The sequence below is a fragment of the Benincasa hispida genome, chromosome 3 (assembly GCF_027475165.1).
Source record: "Benincasa hispida cultivar pf3 chromosome 3, pf3_genome.v1.1, whole genome shotgun sequence".
Taxonomy (NCBI): domain Eukaryota; kingdom Viridiplantae; phylum Streptophyta; class Magnoliopsida; order Cucurbitales; family Cucurbitaceae; genus Benincasa; species Benincasa hispida.
Genome location: NC_143480.1, coordinates 12117822 through 12140153, shown reverse-complemented (window position 1 = coordinate 12140153; position 22332 = coordinate 12117822). Strand labels below are relative to the sequence as shown.

Below are 22332 nucleotides of genomic sequence, written 5' to 3'. Positions count from 1 at the left end.
TCTTTTTTGACCAATTTGTGGAATATGGGTTTACCTTTTTCCTAAAATCGGTAAATGATTTTAAAAATATTGATTTCTATTTTTCTACTATTATATTGCATCAGTGTACAAACTTTCTTTTTTTAAAAAAGAAAAAAAACTTGAGCAATAATTTGAGTTCCACTATTTCATTAGAATTATATAAAATTTGAAAATATCAAGGGATAGGTTGTTTAAAACATATCGTCGAACTTTTGATTAGTGAAACAACAATAGAACGTCGTATGTAATATCTTTTAGATAGATGAAAAAATTAAGTAGAAGAAGAATAATTAGATCTAAAACAACAACTATAGAAAGAAAATAAAAAAAGAGAAAGGAGGAGTTGAGAAAAGAAAGGGAAAATAAAACCCATACGAGCCAGACAAAGAAAGAAGAGAGAAAATGAGAAAGCACGGTGAAAGAAGAGAGAAGATGAGAGAAGCGGAGTAAATGTGAAGAGAGCATCAGAGAGAGAAACGACAAAGTAGTTGAGGGAGTTGGGAGAGTAATGAAAACGCGTTGGAAAACGGGTGAGAGTGAGAATGATAAAATAGTGGGTAATTAAACCCACTGTTTTATTTTTATCAGTGGTCGTTGAAGTTAGGCACACAAAGGTGGTAGGCAGAGTATGTCGCCGAAGTTGTTTATGCAAAGGTAGTCGTTGGAGTTACTCAGTAGAGTTGTCGTCGGAGGTGGTTGGTGAAGCCCAGAGTTCTTCGTCGAAGTTAGTCGTGCGAATGTGGATGTCAAAGTTTATTTTACCAAGGTAGTTGTCAGAATTGGTTATTGAAGTTTTGTCGAAGGTGGTTGCTAGAGCTTGGAGTTGGCCACTCGAAGGTGGTCATCGGAGTATGTCGTCAGAGTGTGGTAACGGTAATCGCCAACAGAGACCTATGGGTGAAACCATTAAAAACATGGGAGGGAGAGAGAATTAGGGAGAGTAGGGGTGACCAACATTTAAAGTTGGTTGTCTAACATTGAGTTGGTAAAAATACCAATTCAACCCAACTCTCCTTGGTTATTAATCACCCCTAAGTGTTTTCCTATGATAAATTAAAAAAAAAAAAAATGTGACGGATGACTGGTGACTTTTTCATTAATTCAGTCAACGGCATAGACGTACGTTGAGAAGTTTGTAATAGTTTGATGTTTAAAAATGGAGTAGATTTTGAGAGGAGAATTACAAGAGAACTCCATGGAGACCTGGAGTTTGTTGTTGTTCCTTTACTTCATTCACGCCCAGTTGATGTTTCCCACAATTTCTCAGCCAGACTTCTTTCTTCATACTTGTTCAAACTAAGCCAACTACACCGCTGACAGTCCTTTCAAGAAAAATCTGGACACCGTACTTCTCTCCATCTCTTCCAACACCCAAGTCGATTACGGTTTCTACAACGCCACTTCCGGTGAAGTTCCCGACCGCGTCACCGCTTTGGCTCTTTGTCGTGGAGGTGTTCCGTTAGAACAATGTAGAAGCTGTGTGAACAACGCAACGCTCAGGATTTCTCAAAATTGTCAAACCAGATAGAGGCAGAGGGATGGTACCACAATTGTCAAATTCGGTATTCGAACAATTCTATTTACGGGGTCGGAGACAGCACCTTGAAGATGTTCTACTGGAACACTATCAAAGCAGCAAACCCAGACAGTTTCAATGAAGCATTGAGGAGTTTGATAGATCGACTGCGGGGGGAGGCTGCGAGTGGGAATTCAATTCGAAAGTCTGCTGGTGGATCTGAGAAAGTTCCAAGTCCGAGTATGGATACCATATATGGCTTGCTTGATCGTTTTCCTGATTTGTCCAATTTGGACTGTTTTAACTGCCTGGATCAGCTTCAAAGATCTCTTCCTACTTGTTGCAACGCCAGCTTAGGGGCCAGATTACTTGCAACTAGTTGTCAACTCAATTATGAGATGACCCCAATCTAACCTTCCTATTTGTCTCCGCCTCCGCCTCCACCTTCGCCATCAGTTGAACCTTCCCCCTCCAATACCTGGTATCATTCATGTTCTCAAAACTTATTTAAGTTTGTTGGGTCATATTTAGGTGTGGCTTAGATTGCACTGATGCAGTTTTTTTTTTTTTTTTTTTTTCCATACGTATGAATTTTTTTAATTAAAAAATCAATTTTCTAAAACAAAAATTGGCATTATTTATTTATTATTTTATTTATTTATTTTGCATTAGTAAGCAGAAACACCATCAATATCAACCTAATTGAACTTGAATTCACTACATACATAAAACCTGTTGAAGATCCTACATTGAAAAACCTAAATGATCTTGCACTCTTTAAAAGATAGATAGGAGATGGAGTTTTTGTTAATGCATTAAACCCACGTTATCTAGCTTTTCTGTCCTTTATCAGGAAATAATAGCAATACTGGTAGAACTGTTGTAATCGTTGGGGTGTCCATCGTTTCTGCTATCGTTCTTCTGGTTGGCATTTTCATCATTTTGGTACTGACGAAGAGAAAGAACAAAAGATTATTAGACAATTTCGAAGGTATGGTTCCTCTGTTTTCTTTTAGATAGGCAGTTTAATATGCTTTGATTCGGAAGTTTTTTAATCATGTCTTAATAATCTGCGCTTAGATATAAATCACGAGAAACCACTGATGAAATTAGCAGTGAGGAGATGATTCAATTTGATTTCGATTGCATTAAAGTCACAACAAATGACTTTGCAAGTGAAAACAAGTTCGGACACGGTGGATTTGGAGCTGTTTATAAGGTATGAAATGAATTAAAAGAATTGTTACTGATGATGTCCAAATCATAAATAAGGAGTAAAGTGATAGTCTTTATTTAATTATTGATCTTTTTCAGGGTAATCTACCTAATGGAAGGTATATAGCGGTGAAGAGATTTGCGAAAAATTCACAACAAGGAGATGTTGAATTCAAAAATGAAGTCCTTTTGATGGTCAAACTTCAACATCGAAACTTGGTTAGGCTGTTGGGATTTTGCTTGCAAAGAACAGAAAGACTTCTCATATATGAGTTTGTACCAAATGGCAGCCTTGACAAATTCATATTTGGTATGACTTTGGTTTTTTGTCTTTTGTCCTACACTCTTGGAAAAGCCATTCTTTCTTATAATTGGCAAAGTTATTTACCTAAACGGATGATTGCGTAGATTTTGCAAAGCGGACACTATTAGACTGGAAAAGACGATATAAAATCATAACTGGAATTGCACGAGGACTTCTTTACCTTCATGAAGATTCTCGTCTTCGAATCATACATCGTGATCTCAAAGCTAGCAATATTTTATTAGATGAAGAAATGGATCCAAAGATTGCAGATTTTGGTACGGTAAGATTGTTTGAAGTAGATGAGACACAAGACAATACAAGTAGAATTGCGGGGACTTAGTAAGTACAAATTAGTTATATTTTGCTTTACAATACTTTTAAATAATTTTTTGTTATTATGTTTACAGTGGCTATATGGCTCTAGAGTATGTAATGCATGGACAATTTTCAGCGTAAAATCAGATGTCTTTAGCTTTGACATTTTGATTCTTGAAATTTTGAATGGTCATAAAAATAATTGCTTTCGTAAGGGAGAAAACATCGAAGATCTCTCGAGCTTTGTAAGTATATGATTCACTTCTCAAAGTTTCCATTTACCTATGACAACCCTTCAAGCAGCTTTTGTGATGGAAGATTTTGATATAAGAAAAAAGATTGTTAATTATTTGTTGTTTAATTTAGCTCTTATATCGTTTTGCTGTAATAGACTATTAGATCCCTAAGTTCTAATTTAACTAACCATTGTGAACTTTTTCTTGTAAGGCATGGAAAAATTGGAGAGAAGGAACAACTTCAAATATTATAGATTCAACACTTACTGTTGGTTCAAGGATTGAAATGATAAGATGCATTCACATTGGACTATTGTGTGTTTAAGAAAATGTAGCAAATTGACCAACAATGGCTTCGATGGTTCTGAAGCTAAGTAGTTCTTCTATTACTCTCCCTATACCCTCTAAACCTGCATTCTTCATGCATAGTGTTGAAATGCCTTGAAACCTATTCAGATTTCGTATTCAGCATATTTATTTATTTGTAGTTATTTACGATTTTGACCCTAAGGTTTAAAGTAGTGCGCTATATAAACTCTCTAACCCTAGAGGCCGTTTTTTAATGTAATTTCTGAAAACATTCTCTCAAATAATATTGTTCTCTCTCTGCCCGTGGACGTAGCTAACACACTGTTAGTGAACCACGTATATTTATGTGTCGATCTTCCCTATCTCTACGTTCCTTTTTGTGTTCTTTAATTGTTACTGAGTTCCATCCTCGTTAATCAGATTGTCATCACCATATAAAAGTTACTTTTTATTTTGAAAAAAAGGGTAAATTTTATATGTATCTATATTGTTCAATGAACCTCAAAAGTTATGTTGGGTAAATATGATCTATTATTTTCTTCTTAGATTTCATTTTGTATATCTTGTTTATTTCAAAATAAAGTGTAGTTCATCTGTAAACTTACCTTCGTATAAAGCCTTATAAGAAACTTTGAAGATAGCTTTATTTCCATCTTTGTTGATGATAAAAACCATAATACTTGGCATATCACCATCTTTGGCAATCCATGATGAGTATCAGGAAAGAAGCTATTTTTAAAACAAGTTTAGGAGTAATTTTAAAATAATTAAAATTATTTTACCACATATTCATAACTAGTCTAAAAATACCCTCAATCTCTCGAAATAAAACTTATGAAAAATCTCAATTCAAAATACAAAATATCAAACTGAATTGATCTTGAATTATTAATGGTATTGCGAATGCAAGCAATTAGATACCAAAGGGTGATCATCGATCGGTCGGGGTCGGTTTTTCGACCAGACCGACCCCGAACCGACCAGGATCGATTTGTAATATATCCAAACCGACCCCGACCAGCGAATGAGCTAAAAAACGACCGGCCGAACTGTCAATCTGTCGATTTTTGTCGGGTCAAGTTTTTTTTTCCTCATTTTTTTGGTTTTTTTGGTTTTGCCTTTTTTTCTTCCTTTAGAAAAAATTATATTTATTTATTAAAATATATATGAAAATTACAATTATAAATTATAAATCGTTCATAATATTTAGTTTTCTTCCTTATCAATCATGTTTAGTTTTCTCTTTTAATTTGTGATTGTGAGTCAAAATTCAAGAACCTTTAATACATATTTCATATATATTTGAAAACAAAACTAATATAAGAGTCCAGAGTCACATGACACATAGTCACACTCACATACAGTATAATTGAAAACAAAACAAAACAAAACTAATATAATTGAAAACAAACCTTTAATACATACGTCACAAATAGAAATGTCATGACACATAGTCACACTCACATGAAACATACAATACAATCAAACTAGAAAACAGAAATTACAACATAAAGTCAATTGTCAAATACATGTTAATTATAATAAAACATAAAGTCAATTGTCCAATACAACCCAATTACAATAAAATCAAATGATAAATGTTTAATCGTTAACGAACAACTTTGCAAAATCTGGAAGGTCTTCAATGTCTTTTTCATTGTCCATAATCGCTCTGAATCCTATGTGATTAAGATCAAGAAGAGAAATACAACTTCATTAAGATTTTAATCTAACAAGTTACAACTACAAAATACAAATGATGAATAAATACCTTCTTCAAATAATGAAGCTTCTTCCATGTCATGTTGAACTTCAAGGTCTATTGGATCAGAATTTAGCCAATTTTGAGTACAAAAATGAGAGCCTCCACTGTTTTTGGAGCCAATGAACAACGTGATGAATCAACAACACGTCCTCCTGTACTAAAAGCTGACTCAGATGCTACAGTAGATACTGGAATTGCCAAAATATCTCTAGCCATCCGACTAAGAATCTCAAACCGATGATTGTTCCTCTTCCACCATCGAAGTATGTCAAAATCACCTTCATTCTTAACATTCGCTTCCAACAAATAAATATCAATCTCCGACCCCTGTTCGAAAGGTATAGTCTCATCGCCTTCAAAATCAAGATCAATTGTATCATAGACAAAGTCTTCACCCACCTTTTCAATTAGATCACAATCAATCATGGTCTCCGTCTCCGAGGTTGGGACAATTGGTGTATTAGTAGAAGTACTACCATTCCCACTCCCACTCTGAGTATGAGTAATACTGTACTCATGAAAGAGACGTCCACAACATTGTTCCACTACAGTTCCCATAGATTTGACAACCTCTAGCCCAAAAAATTTTTTTAAGACAAAAAGATACAAACCTTAACTTTTTTTGAGGATCTAGCACAATAGAAACACATAAAACAACAATTTTTTTTTTCATTGTTCCCCCTCAAATTTGGCCTTCATGTTATTGGGCATTTCAACTAGCATTGCATTTGCACTACCAACATTCAAACGTATACAATTCTGAACCACTCATATTCGAAGTAGTGTACAAAGACCCTGAAATTTTCAATGTCACATCATAAAAGACCTTTAAAAACCTAATTAACATCTTAGCATTTGTCCAATCTTTCTTTGGTGACAAATCGTGTCTATAAGAAGCATCTTCATCTTCTAATCTATCAAAAGCCTTTTCAAACTTTACAGCTGCGTCAAGCATCAAATATGTAGAGTTCCATCTAGTGGGAACATCAAGACACACATGTAATTTAGGACCATGTAATTTATATTTTGTCCCGATGTCCAACAATCCGTAGTGAGAGAAACTCTATACTTCCTATTCACAAACATGTCTTTCAAACGCTTTTTCTCATTAACATACAACTTAAGCACATCTCTAGCCACAGTAAACTGAGATGAAACAAAAAATCTAGGTTGACTTGCACATGTTAATCTATCAACAAATTTCTTAAATCTTTTACCCTCCACAAACTTGAATGGCAATTCGTCAACAATTACCATTTCCACCAACGCTTCCCGACAACTCTCTAAACTATATGACTCACATACAAGTTGTGACATATTATCCCCAACATTGTCTTTGACTTTAGTTTTGAAAGATAATGTCATTTGGGTTGGATCTCTCTTTTTCTGGTAAGGGTATTTTTTACAATTTTCCAAATGATTCTTCATACATTACGTTTGGAATGACATGCATAGATAATTCCACAGTACTTACATTGAGCATGAGGGTCATTAGGATCACTTTTTAGCTTCTTTTTTTCACTGTCTTCCTTCTTTTCAGTGGATTTAGAACATCCGATGTCTCATTTGCTGAATCAACATCAATGATATTTGTATTAGCATCCGTTCCTTCTGCTTCTCATTCATTTTTTTATGCATCAGTTCAGTTCTATGCCAAATATGACAAACGTCACTTGTCAGTATCACACAATTCACAAAAATTCAAAGAATTTCAACATCAGTTCAGTTCTATGCCAAATATATATATATATATATATATATTTATCATCATTTTCACTACACTAGATGCACTAATTGGACAATTAATCATTGAAGTGCAATATGTATTTGCACACACATTCACATACATACATTTAGATTTGTTCAGGTCGACATCCACTAATTTGATATATAATTTTGACAATTTTTTCAGTTGCAAATCGAAAACGGACCTCGGGTTGAAAATCGAAAACGAGCAACTAAGCAAGGAAGGCACAAAACACTATTTTGAAAACAGTGTGTACTGTTTACTGTATACTGAAACGAGCGATCCGGAAGATTGAAGAAGACGAGCTATGGAGACTTGGAGTCGTGGACTGGACGGTGTGCCTGTGGCTGCGATTGCGAAGAGGAACGGACGAAGACGAGCGGTCCGGAGCACTGAGCAGCGAAGAGGAACGAAAGACCTGTGGAGACTTGGAGACTTGGAGTCGTGGACAGGAGGCAAGGAAGGATTTTTGTGGTGCGATTCGAGTAGGGAACGATTTTTGTGGACTGAGCAAGGAACGATTTTTGTGGGCGACTACGAGTGTGAACTGAAGGCAAGGAGCGAAAAAATAAACCCTAGGCGAGGGAGGCGACAGCGCTAAAGCTTGAACGAACCGCTTATATATTAAATAATTTTTTTTTAATTCATAAAGTCGGTCGGGTCGGATTTTGACCCGACCCGTTGGGAGTCCGACCGATATCTACAGTCGGCGGTTCCCTCCCAACCCGACCCCACCCATTTTTTATGGATTTCCGATCAACCGACTCTGTTTCGGTCGGTTTTGGCCGGTCGTTTCGGTTTATCGTCCTATCATGCTTGTCCTAAATCACGATGATTAGATAAAGAGATGATCATAAGAATAGAAAGTGATGTTAACTATCTTCAATAATATGAAACCTTTTATGTTAAATAAAAGTAAATTGAAGAAGGTTTTATGTCGAAAGTGAGCATATCATCGTTGCAAAGAAGTGATTTAAAAAAACATTCATTCTGAAAATACTTTTTATAGATAAAGTTGGGTTGTTTTTGTTACAGTTAAACTAAAGTTTGAAAAATAAAATTGTGGGTAATGATTAGCAGCTAATCTCCCACTTTTGTTACATACTAAAAAAATAAAACAATTTTATTCTATTAAATAATTTGACTGCAAGCACCCAATTATTTTCTTTATTTTTTTTTTAAATTGGGTATAACTCAACTATTATTAGTGTGTGTTTGAAGGTCATGAGATTTGTTGTTCAAATCATTCTGCATCATTTGTATTAAAAAAAATGTTTGTAATAAATAGTAGAATAAGGAGAAAAATCTAAAAATATATCAGTTCTTTAAAATATTTGCACATATAAAAATGTTCACTAGTCAACTTTTGAATTTCTTTTAATTGCCAATGTCGCTCTCTTTTGTCTTGTCTCACATCTTTTTCTTCCCTTTTTTATTTTTTTATTTTCTTTCTTTTCTTTAGTTTTTGTTTCTTTCGTTTCTTTTTTTTATTATTTTTATTTTATTTCATTTCTCTAATTCTTGCTTGTTCCCTTTCTTTTGTTTCTTTTTTAATTTTTAATTTTCTTTTCTTTCTCCGATTTTTGCTTCTTCTCTATTGTTCTTTTAATTTTCTTTCCTTTCTCCAATTTTTGCTTCTTAATTTTTTTCATAAGAATTATGAGGGTGAATTTCGTACCCAAGACTTGAAAGTATCCAATTCATAAGTGACTTAACACCAACAAGTCAATCATCAAATTTGATTATTATAACGAAACATTAAATATAAATAGACAATGAAAACGGATTTGAAAGAAACTACTTTTTTAATCCACAAATTTGCACCATTTTTAGGAACATTTCTTAAAAGTTTAAAATGAGAAACGAGAATAGTTATTAAACAAGTTTATTTCTCAAAAAGATGAGAAATGTGAACGACATCAGACAGACCAATAGTTTTTTTCTTCTTATAGACTTTAAGAGTATGATTTCTATCAAAAATAAATTTAAAAAAATGGCATAGATAACCCAAAATGAAGGCCACATATTGAAGTATTAGTGTATTTGTGTGTCGTAATATTTGTGTATTGATAATAACAATTAGTAATGATATTAGTAATAGAACTTAGATAGATATCAATCATAATAATGTATTAGTAATATCAAATTTAAGTAGATATCATCGGTAGAGATCTATTAGTGATAAAAGTCTATTGTTGATAGTCATGATAAAAGTTTCTGAATACACTCATCGATAGCTTTGAGTGTTAATCTTTCAAAATTGATAGATGAAAGTCTATCAGTGATAACAACTAATAATTTTTATCATTGATAGCTTAATCTTTGATGATTTTTTCACCGTTAATATCCACTTATAGAAGTCTATCATTGATAGCCAACTTAGTGAATTTAATTAATAAAGTTGAATTTCAAACTAATATGTAAATGAAATGCCTAGATGTTATCATTAATAGCATGTTATCAGTGACAGAAGCTATCAACAATGACATGTTATTTGATGGTAAAAAGAAATGATAGAAGTTATCTCTGATAGCATGTTATCTGTTGGGTTTTATGTCCTAAAACTCGTAGTTTGTAAACTAGAAACATACTCTATTTTCAATAAAGGTGTAATTGACGTTTATTTAATAAAGTTGTTGTTGAATATATAAATTGCACTTGTTAAGATTAAATCCAATAAACTTAAAGATCCATGGCTATTATATGAATATTTGAACTTTATGTGGAGACATAAGAGTAGATCAAATTCAGTAAATAGCCAAAATGGTATATAGTGTACGAATAAGGCTGGGTACCTTATTTTGGTAACACTATTGGATGCGACCTACTTTGTAGTTATTACAATCGTTGTAAAATGCTACAAATGAAGTGATTCTAATTCGTTTATGTGGTGATATGAGGAGTGAGGGCATCCTATACAATGAGTTTGCATAAGATCGGATCATGAAATAAGTCATTCTTACTTTATAAACATCGTTTATTATTTAAGGCTGACTATTGCAAAGCGATGACCTAGGTAACTTAATCTTAATCCTGAGCTAACTATGAACTCCTGTTTATTCGGGATTATCCTTAGATTTAGATGAGTGAGAATTGGCTCAACAGCGCCGGCTCAATAAGCCTCCCATTTCAGGGGTAATATAAGGTAGATAGCTGGGGACATAGGGTACAAGATAAAATTCGCTCCTACCCATTTTTAGGGATAGTAGAGAGGTTTTTCCTTTAAATGTTGACTCCGAGTCTTGAACAAAGGGCCCCACTCTCTCATTGGCTCGAGAGGGATTCAGTTTGATGATTGGATCTCAAACCAATTGTTCATTATGAAGGAAATTTAAACGAAGAGCATCCATGAGCGCGTTCGGATCTTTTCAATTTCATTGTGATCCGAAATACAACACACACATTCTATCAAACAGTTATGAAAATTAACACTAATTAAAGGCATGCTTCGAACAATTAAAAAAAAAGGAAAGAGTTCTCATACCAGTTGAAGACCCTCTTCAAACTTTGAACTTATAAGCAACGGAATAACCTCTACGCAAACCCTATCGCCCAGCAAACCAGTCTGCTGCAGCAGCACGATCGTCTACACGAATGGCAGCAACACGGACAGTCACGAACAAGTGAACAACAGTGGGAACGACACCACCAAATGGAGCCCTTGGTATTTTTGGAGTGAGAATCCAAAGTGTGATCTTTGGTGAATTTGGTAAAGGTCATAGAAATAACAAACCGTGTAGACGATAAGTAAGTGGGAGAGAGAAAGCTATCGTATAGCTGTGTGCTTATCGTTTAGAAGAAGCTACACGATCGTGTAGGTTTTACTAAGCGATCGTTTAATAAATGGTAGACGATCGTTTAGAAAACACGACACACTATGCGATCGTTTATGGATGAGTATGCGATCGTTTAGGCACTAGTGTGCAATCGTTTAGGTGATGAGCAACTATCATATAGGCTCTCAAGCTAGGCGATTGTTACGTTTTCACACAGATTGCGAATTTTTGAACTTTTTGCAAAATGAAACAAATTTTCATTTTATTTTTTAGTTACAATAACCAACTTTGGATTCTCCCACTAACGCACAAACGAGGAGAGGTTTTTGGCCAATTATCATATAATTAACCAATTTAATAATTAATGAATATAATTATATTATATTTTTACCCTATAGTTTAATATCACATATCTACTATAGAAATTTCTCTTCCACTTGATATAAATCATATTTATATCTAATTTCCTCCAAATTAATATATCTCATACATTTAGTCAATTACCTTCCATTAGCCAGATCTCTAATTATAATAAGTTGCAATGGACAAGAGGATGCGGATCGACTTTAACATGGCAACAAACGAGAAAGTTTCCTCATAGTCGACTCTCTCTACCTGGGTATAACCCTTTGCCACAAGTCGAGCCTTGAAGGTCTGTACCTTCCCATCAGCACCCGGTTTGCGCATGTAGATCCATTTACAACCTATAGGTCTTACCCCATCAGGCTAATCTACAAGATCCCATACTAAGTTGAAGTACATCCACTCCATCTCGATATCCATGGCCTTGACCCATTCATCCTGGTCAACATCCTTTATTGCCTTTTGATAAGTCAACGAATCCTCAATGTCACCATCTGCTACCATAGCAAGGATTTCTGTGAAACCCAGATAGAGAGTAGGTGGGTTCGCAACCCTCCTACTACGTCGAGGTTCCCTCAACTCTTGAGGTGGAGCCGACCTACTAGATGAACTCCCATCAACAACTCTTGTTGATGTAGCAGGCTCTTCAACAACTCTTGTTGAAGTTTCAGTAGTTTCATTGGAAAGCTCATCAATACGACTTTTCTTCGTGGACTGTGCTCCCTTATATGATCTTCCTCCAAGAAAGTAGCGTTCGTTGAAACAAATACCCTATTTTCCTTCGGATCATAAAAATAACTGATGCGTTGATTTATGAAGTGGAAATATGGATGATATGCGTTGATGAAATTGCGTTGTGCACTCGAGTTTCCCCAGCAGAATTCAAGTGTAAATTCCTCTGAGTTTCCTGGTAAGTCCAGGATGGAACATAGGGACTTGTGAAAATAGATTGCGTTGGTAATTTTCGATGAAAACTTTGTGGTAACCGGGAAAATAAATAAAGTGTTTGGTTTGTCAATTGCGTTGATTAAAAAGAAATAAATAAATGCGGTGGATTTGAGAAACGAAAGTTATGTTGATAGATGCAATGAGTATGCGATGAATGGGTTGAGAAGCTCTTTAGCTAGTGTTACTTGGGAATGCGTCAGACTATGCAATCATGTTACTACCATGCACAGCAAGTCATTTTCCAATGTAAATACGATGCTCCTAAATCTAGGATGCATGTGTTGCATGCAAAATGTCCATAGAGCTTATTCCTAAGTCTCTACTCTTGTCCTATGCGTTGATGCAAGATGCATGAAAGCAAGGTGACTGCATACAATCATATCTTATCTCTAGGATGCATGCGATGTGTTGATAACAAATAGTGCTCATTCCTAAGTGCCTATCTCTTGTATTGTGTGTTCTAATCTGACTCTCCCGAGTCTAGATTCTGACCTGACCTTTCCAAGTCTAGATCCTGTCCTTAGACTACCCTCTCGAGTATCCCTAATGGACAAATGAAGCATACATAAATAAGATAATCGCAAAGAATGAAGATTCCTTAGTTGTACTAACTAAATGTTTCTCAAATTTAGCTACTCATGTGTGAATCACAGAGAATGAACAGGTATAGAGAAAGAAATTTCATTCTTATAAATAAGTTAAGTACAAAATGCCCATAGAAGTTTAAGGTAGAGAGCTTGGTAGATATTCCTTGCTGACCGAGGCTTTTTACACTAGAATCTCTATTCTGATCTAAAGATATTCCTGCTTCCACAAGCGTCGGCCCTCTCTCTATCTTTGAAGCTTTCGGCGCTCTCACAAGCTTACTAGAACGATCTACCGACACAATTTTCTCCCTCGCATCCACCTTAAGATGAAGGAAAACCAAAAACGAAGACGTGCGAACTGGAACAAAAGATTGTAAAAGTTGTGAACCCCTTTTCTGAAAATGCACTTGGTATTGATAGAGCATCAATGGTGAAAGGCGGCTTCTCTCTCCCGATTGTACAGATGGGATAGCTTTAATTCCTGATTGACACGCTGAATGATTGTTACCGATAAAGCTGAATGTACTTTGTGACCGTTATCAACTGTCAACTTAATTTGGATTCGACTGTCATCAGCTTTCTATCCCATCGCTCTTAATTGGCCTTTCACCCAGATGCGCCCACCATATTGCGCTGACCAAGTTGCGGCGATCCTTCTCAGGCGAATGTTTGCGAGCATGATCAACGCAAAGTCTTGTGGTGAAGTTGCGCTCGACCAATGATTTCCTATGAACGCAATCGTGCATTGCATTAACACATATTCTTCACAAAAATACAAAAATAAATAGTTCTAATGCATTGAACGCATGCGACCGCAATATTATAGAGTTTATTCTTAATGGACGCAATTTAACATATTTTATCAACACAATCCAACATTGTTTAATAACTTAGCACTATGATAACGTGCATTTCTGCCCATTATCACACCCCCAAATTTAAACAATGCTTGTCCTCAAGCATAAGCTAAAGATTCCTTTAGTAAGTCCACCACAAAGTTCTTTTCCTAGACTTCTCAAGGATACCTCATTCAAATCCTATATACCAGAATTTCCTCAAGTCTTATTCAAGTCTCTTCTTAAAATATTTCTAAAACCTAGGGATTGCAAGTTTAACTTTCAAAAGGACTTTACTAAATTTCGGAACATCGCATGATTTATTTCAAAAAAGAAAAAAAATTCTTACCTGGGTGTCAAATGATTTTATCCTTGCACAAAAATTTTCTTCCTATATATTTTTTCTGACCTTGTGCTGATCTGAGTGCCTTACCTTCGTTTTGGCTTGCCCCCACGTGTGTCATGCGGACATCCAACTACGAGCAATGCTCTCTTTCTCAGACTAAACTTATACCAATTTGGCAGTGGAGTTGCGGTCATTGATTTATGCGTTAATCCTGGTGACTTACTTTCGTTTTGGCTTTGCCCCCACATGTGTCATGCGGACATCCAACTATAGGTAAGTGCCTTTCACAACTTAACTCTTATCAACATGGGTTTCCCATTGCGTTGACAGTGGAGTTGTTATTCTCAAAATATTTATTTTTTATTTTTTATTAAAAATAGCAAGGTCGAAAATAAATACCTCACCCTCAAATTTAAAATGCGGCAACGTCCTCATTGCCAAAAAATTAAAATAAGTCATGTGATGGTCATAGAATGCGTTGTAAAGAGAGTTTGAAAGAAAGCTAGCAAACCCCTAACTTCGAGAAATATTTCATGAGGTGACTATCTTAAGACTAAGTTGACTCTAGTGTATATGAAAGAAATATAAGCATATTGTTCATCATTGGAGTCATACTTGGCAAAGAACAAAATGCGGTAACTAAATTTATCAATGTCAAATGATTGCGGTGATTAAAGAGGATGCAGTGATAAATCTTTGAAGACTAAAATGCAATGTGATAGTGCAAAATTGGAAATAAAGATAAGGAAGAGTACACCTGCAAATTTTGCATTATCGTCCACATTGTATTGACGCATCCATCTTTGCGGCGATCTCTCTTCTTTGGGTTGCGGTGATGGTAGTAAGATAAATCAAAATTCGCACTTCCCCTGCCTTCTCTAAATCAAAATTCAGCTTCTTGACCATCAACAATGCTTTATACTCTAGCTCCAAAGGCAAATGACACGCCTTGCCAAATACCAACACATAGGGGAACATACCTATTGGTGTTTTGAATGCGGTCCGGTATGCCCATAACGCATCATCGAGCTTCATTGCCCAATCTTTCTGCGAAGGCTTTACTACCTTCTCAAGTTAATTTCTTGATTGGACACTTCAGCCTGACCATTCGTTTGCGGATGGTATGTGGTGGTCACTTTGTGAAGGATATTGTACTTGCGCAGCAGCTCCTTGATATTGTGATTGACAAAGTGTAATCCTTCATCACTTATGATGGCACGAGGGGTGCCAAAACAAGTGAAAATATTTTTCTTCAGGAATTGGGTGACTACTGCCGCATCATTTGCGGCGCATGCTATGGCCTCTACCCACTTGGAGACATAATCGACGGCCAATAAAATGTAATGCTTACCATGCAAAAGAAGGAATGGTCCCATGAAATCAATCCCTCATACGTCGAATAATTCCAGCTCCAAGACAGTGTTCGTTGGCATTGCGTTTGACACCGATCACATTTCATTGCGTAGTCAGCAGCATCCTTGTATAATGTAGGCCAAAAGAATCCACTTTGCAAAACTTTGGTTGCAGTGTGTTGCCCTCCAAAGTGTCCACCATATGGTGAGTCGTGAAATTGTGACAAAATGCGTTGTTAAGCAACATTTGGTACGAATAACCTAATAATATGGTCTGCACCTCTCCTATACATATTTGGCTTATCCCAATAATAATATTTGCATTCATGCTTGAGTTTCTTCTGTTGGTGGTAGGTGTAATTTTCAGGAAATTGTTCACAATCCAAATAATTAACGATGTCCGCATACAGGGCAATTCTTCTATGTGGAATAGCTGCTCATCTGGGAATACGACACTCACTTCAGTCTCATTGCGGTCAACTTCAGGATTTTCAGTCTGGACAAGTGATCCGCAACTTGATTCTCTGTCCCCTTCCAGTCAATTATTTCGATATCAAATTCTTAAAGGAGAACCCATCTGATCAACCTCGGCTTCACTTCCTTCTTTGTCATTATGTATTTGATCGTCGAGTGATCGGTGTGGATGAGTACCTTGGTTCCCAATAGATATGCCCGAAATTTTTCCAACGCAAAAACCACAGCCAGGAGTTCTTTCTCTGTTGTGGTATAATTTGTTTGAGCAGGGTTTAAAGTTTTATTCGCATATGCGATGGGGTGCAAAATTGTTTTTCTCTTTTGCGCTAAAGCTGCCCCCATCGCATACTCGCTTGCGTCATACATGATTTCAAATGGCAATGTCCAGTCCGACGCAATCAGTACTGGTGCGGTAATCAGCGCATCTTTTAAAACTCTTAATGCATTGAAGCAGTTGTTGTCGAACTCAAATTTTCTGTCAGCCTCTAGCAACGCACTCAGTGGTCGTGCTATCTTAAAGAAGTCCTTGACGAATCATCTGTAAAATCTGGTGTGCCCTAAAAAGCTTCGCACAGCCTTCACGCTGGTTGGAGGTGGATGTTTTTCGATTGCATCGATCTTTGCTTTGTCCACCTCCAATCCATCCCGAGAGACTTTATGTCCCAACACTATACCCTCCTTGACCATGAAATGACATTTTCCCAGTTGAGCACCAAATTCGTCTCTTCACATCTCTTCAGAATTTTCTCTAAGTTGGCTAGGCAGACTTCATAAGTGTTCCCATAAATGGAGAAGTCATCCATAAATATTTCCACTGAGTCCTCGAGATAATCTGAAAAGATCGCCATCATGGACCTTTGGAACGTGCTTGGTGCATTGCAGAGGCCAAATGGCATGCGGCAGCAAACATCCCATATGGGCAAGTGAATGTGGTCTTGTCTTGATCTTCAGGAGCTATCATGATTTGATTGTATCCGGCATACCCATCCAGGAAGCAATAAAAATCATTCCCTATTAGTCTGTCTAGCATTTGATTGATAAAAGGCAGAGGGAAGTGATCTTTCTTTATGGCCACATTCAACTTGCGGTAGTCCATACATGTGCGCCATCCAGTGATGGTCCTTTACAGTATTAACTCGTTATTCTCATTTGGGACTACCGTTATTCCACCCTTCTTCGGCACACATTGCACGGGACTGACCCATGTGCTATCTGCTATGGGAAAGATAATGCCCGCATCTAGCCATTTGATAATCTCCTTCTTGACGACCTTTTTCATCGCAGGGTTGCGTCAGCGTTGATGTTCAATTGTTGCTTTATGATCGTCTTCAAGACGAATGTGATGCATGCAATACGCAAGGCTAATTTCTCTAATATCAGCAAGTGTCTAACCAGTTGCTCGCACATGTTTCTTGAGAATGCTCATCAACACATTCTTCTGTTCTTTGTTGAGTGCAAAGGAGATAATTACTGGCAACTTCTCATTCTACCCCAAAAATGTGTACTTCAGATGGGTTGATAGGGTCTTTAGTTCAAGTGTTGATGGCTCCACTAAGGAAGATTAGGTTTTTTCTCTTTCTTCCGTCGGCTCTATTTCTTGCTTTGCGATCATTTCTTCTTCCTTGTTTGTTTTTGTTGCGATCGCATTGCAAGCAACAACAGATGCCTTGGCATCCTCTTCTTCATACTCTTCATCAGACTTTTCTTCTTCAATCAAATTCAGGTCATCATCATCAGAATCTTGCAGATCTTCTTCATCCGGGAAATTCAAGGCACGAATTATATTAAATTTGAGCTTCTGTCCGTTTATACTCAAAGTGATTTCTCCCTTGTGGACATAAATTTAAGCACGACCTGTTGATAGAAAAGGTTGCCCCAAAATGATGGGCACATCTTTGTCGGCCTCGTAGTCTTAAATGATGAAGTCAGCTAGCAAAATAAATTTATCAATCGTGATCAGCATATCCTTCACCTTTCCTTCTGGATGAACCAGAGATATGTCAGCCAATTAGAGAGTCACTGATGTGGGCACAAGTTGTCCCACATTTAATTGTCTGAAAATTGACAGGGGCATCAAATTTATGCTGGCCCCCAAGTCACACAAGGCTTGCTCAATATAGAGTCCTCCTATGGAGCAAAGAATAGTAAAGCTCTCAGGATCACTCATTGTTGCTTAAAAATTTTACTCTAATGTCACACAACGCATGGATGCATATGATGCAAGTTCATGTCCCCGTAACTAGTTCCCCGGCAACGGTGTCATAAACTTGTTGCTTAAAATTTATATCTTTAAGCATGTGGACAAATATGCGATACTACTTCTAGATATGCGTTAATTATGAATATTCATGTAGTATGCCTTGCGTTGTCACAAGTTTCCTTACGTTGGAACCAAGTGTAATTCCACCACAAGTTTCTCGGTGTGATCCGAGGTCGAACATAGGGACTGTTTGAGGTTATTGTGGTATGTTCGTGGTATATGCGACTAGGTTTTTCAATCTAAAAGTATATAAAATTGCGGTAAAGTAAAGGAAAGCAGTAAAAATGCGATAGTAAAATAAGTACAGTAAACTTAAGCTTGATGATACAAGATGCAGGCTTCATGATACAAGATGTTGGGGTCCAGGCTGGCTATGAAGATTATACAAAGAACATGAAATGCAGCGGCAAGTCTTATGTACAAACAGAAAGAGAAAGGTAACTAATATGAACAACACAAGTTTCTTAATTGCGTTGAAGTTATAAGTACGATTCCACTTTTCTCTTGGCGTACACCTTTCAATGATCGATCACGCTCCCACATGTATGTGGTGAATCAGAGACGAACGTAATGAATGCAAGATTGCTTCCATGTCTGGAAGTACTACTCGCTTTAGTTAACGCATTCTTCTAACCTTCTCTCGATACATCAGAATGGCATCTTCACTTCTGCTCTCACAGGTGAAGATGTCGTCTAGCATGCTTTAGTTAAACATAGTTATCTCTTTAACACAAGTTAAGTACTTGTGTAATTCATATTAACTACCAGGGGATTAAGAAGACATCATGGAGAAAGTGATTCACGGAGGAATGGAAGTAGACAGAAAATGGAATATGAAAGCAATCGAAACATTTAATATATCTATTAAGCGTTTGATACATGGTGTGTGAATGAAGGGATAAAGAAAGTGAAATACAATGATGAAAAGAGATAGAACAGATACAAAAAAGCGCCAACGTCTTGGCACCGATTGGAGTGGAGATCTGCTTGTCGAATTGGATGGATCAGATGGATGGATGAGCTTCTCTCTCAGGCTTGCTCAACCGGTAGCAAGGTTCTCAGCACAGAGCTTCTCGGTGGGTATTCGACAGAATAGAACTGAGACTCACCTCTCGGCCTTGTCTCGTCTTCTTCCAAGATTTCTTTAGTTAAGCACCCAGCTCAGCCTTTTCTCTCAACACTTTAGCAGCAATTTGCCCCGTATCCAGTAGCATAAATTTTCTCTGAAATCTATGGGGTATTTATCGGTGAAGATATTTGACTCCGGCCTTGTGGTCCCCACTTGTTGTTATGGAAATTCCAAAGATGGAGGGATATTATTCCTTCTGTTATGCAATCAGACAGTCAATTCTGCACAACCGTTAGTTGTACACGTGTCTTAATCCTCCACTTTTGTGTTGCTCAGCTGCATCTTTCGATCGAGTGTTCGCATGCAGTGTTTGTTTTTATTACCGCATGCGGTTGAAAGTCAGCTCTGGATCAACTATCGTATTATGCCGTCATTGCGTTAATCGTCTCTTCATTGTTGATTGACGGGCACAATGTGACAGAGATGCGTTGATCAGTTTCTCTTGAGCCTTGAGCGCAAGCAGTGACTCGGTTTCTTGCAAAACAGAGAAAAATTCTCCTTCCCTTCCATCTTAAAGATGTTAGTGGGTGTAATTGCGATAATTCATAATTATTGTATTTTGAAGCTAATTTTCATACAATTGACGCGTATTTATTCTCTTTTGGCCGCAATATCTAGATAAGACAGTCTAAATAACTTGTATTTCTACAAGTTATCACTCATCTTCGGTGGGATTATGGATTTGGTACTTTGCGTTAATGCCATCATGGAAAATTTCCCAGCGCCCCTCTTCTTAGTTACCATGTCCTCTAGAAACTTGGCATAAGCAGGAATTTCCTCAATCTCTTCACTGAAAGGAATGTTAACATGTAATTGCTTTAACATAGATAAGAAGCGTTGGTACTGTACCTCTTCGTTTTTCTTCTTCCTTAGTCTCTGAGGGAAAGAAGGTAACTGGACTTTCACGGTTCCTGTGTTATTAGGCTTCGAGGTCGACGCAACCTCAGGTTCTACTGCTTCATTTTCTCTTTCTTCTTCTTGCGTTACTGCAATCTCAGGCTCAGTTGCGATAGAAGTTGTTCTACTATGCTCCTTCTTTTCTCCCTCCACAGTTTTCCCACTACGCAATGTTACAACCTGACATTGCTCCTTACCTGATCCCCCGAGTTGCGTGGAAGTTTGGTTGAACTTGGCAACGGCCCTTGTGGTCGACTTTTCAGCTCACTCGCAATCTGGCCCATTTGCAATTTGAGATTGCAGATGGACGTGGCCTGACTTTGAAGCACTGTCTTGTTTTTCTCTATATATTTCTCAATAGGCTCTCCAAAGAAGAGGATTGCGGTGGTTGTTGTGAGCTACTTGCTTGACTTCTCGGTTGACCGTTGTTGCGTTGAAAGAATCCTGGCAGCCCTTCTTTTTGCGCCACAGGTTGAAAATTTTGTTGTTGATTCTTCCAAGCAAAATTGGGGTGGTTTCTCCTTCCGGGGTTGTAGGTGTTTGAAAAGGGATTATTTTACACAAAGTATACAGATTGTGGATTTTGCGGGCAATCTTCCATCGCATGCCCATCACCGCAAGTTGCACACCTTGCGGTGTTCTAACTGATTGCGTTGATTTGCCCACCTTGCGGTCATCGTTTTTCTCTATATGTTGCTTCAATAGGCTCTCCAGAGAAGAGGATTGTGGTGGTTGTTGTGAGCTACTTGTTTGACTGCTCGGTTGACCGTTGTTGCGTTGAAAGAATCCTGGCAGCCCTTCTTTTTGCGCCACAGGTTGAAAATTTTGTTGTTGATTCTTCCAAGAAAAATTGGGGTGGTTTCTCCAGCCAGGGTTGTAGGTGTTTGAAAATGGATTATTTTTCACAAAGTATACAGATTGTGGATTTTGTGGGCAATCTTCCATTGCATGCCCATCACTGCAAGTTGCACACCTTGCGATGTTCTAACTGATTGCGTTGATTTGCCCATCTTGCGGTCATCGTTTTTCTCTATATGTTGCTTCAATAGGCTCTCCAGAGAAGAAGATTTCGGTGGTTGCTGTGAGCTACTTGCTTGACTGCTTGGTTGATCGTTGTTGCGTTGAAAGAATCCTGGCGGCCCTTCTTTTTGCGCCACAGGTTGAAAATTTTGTTGTTGATTCTTCCAAGCAAAATTGGGGTGGTTTCTCCACCCGGAGTTGCAGGTGTTTGAAAAGGGATTATTTTTTACAAAGTATAGAGATTGTGGATTTTGCAGGCAATCTTCCATCGCATGCCCATCACCGCAATTCGCACACCTTGCGGTGTTTTAACTGATTGCGTTGATTTGCCCACCTTGCGGTCATCGTTTTTCTCTATCTATTGCTTCAATAGGCTCTCCAGAGAAGAGGATTGTGGTGGTTGTTGTGAGCTACTTGCTTGACTGCTCGGTTGACCGTTGTTGCGTTGAAAGAATCCTGGCGGCCCTTCTTTTTGCGCCACAGATTGAAAATTTTGTTGTTGATTATTCCAAGCAAAATTGGGGTGGTTTCTCCACCCGGGGTTGTAGGTTTTTGAAAAGGGATTATTTTTCACAAAGTATAAAGATTGTGGATTTTGAGGGCAATCTTCCATCGCATGCCCATCACCGCAAGTCGCACACCTTGCGGTGTTCTAACTGATTGCGTTGATTTGCCCACCTTGCGGTCATCATTTTTCTCTATATATTACTTTAATAGGCTCTCCAGAGAAAAAGATTACGGTAGTTGTTGTGAGCTACTTGCTTGACTACTCGGTTGACCGTTGTTGCGTTGAAAGAATCCTAGCGGCCCTTCTTTTTGCGCCACAGGTTGAAAATTTTGTTGTTGATTCTTCCAAGCAAAATTGGGGTGGTTTCTCCACCCGGGGTTGTAGGTGTTTGAAAATAGATTATTT

At 37.4% G+C, this 22332-nt stretch overlaps 1 long non-coding RNA gene and 1 pseudogene across 3 annotated transcripts; one reads left to right on the top strand and one right to left on the bottom strand.

Moving 5' to 3' along the window:
• The first annotated feature begins 1162 nt into the window (after window positions 1–1162).
• LOC120073891 (cysteine-rich receptor-like protein kinase 29) lies at window positions 1163–4173 on the top strand (annotated as a pseudogene). The gene is made up of 8 exons (XR_016528460.1): window positions 1163–2018; window positions 2069–2093; window positions 2413–2528; window positions 2618–2756; window positions 2852–3062; window positions 3161–3398; window positions 3467–3619; window positions 3822–4173. The product of XR_016528460.1 is annotated as a cysteine-rich receptor-like protein kinase 29 (transcript).
• A 1143-nt stretch (window positions 4174–5316) lies between these two features.
• On the bottom strand, window positions 5317–8030 carry LOC150037024 (uncharacterized). Of its 2 annotated transcripts, none has more exons than XR_016528423.1 (4): window positions 7616–8030; window positions 7159–7332; window positions 5691–6037; window positions 5317–5598 (listed from the first exon to the last, which is right to left on the bottom strand). It is a non-coding gene; the product is annotated as an uncharacterized LOC150037024 (long non-coding RNA). The 2 variants fall into 2 exon arrangements; XR_016528424.1 differs by having other exon boundaries at window positions 5691–6011.
• Window positions 8031–22332: the final 14302 nt, after the last annotated feature.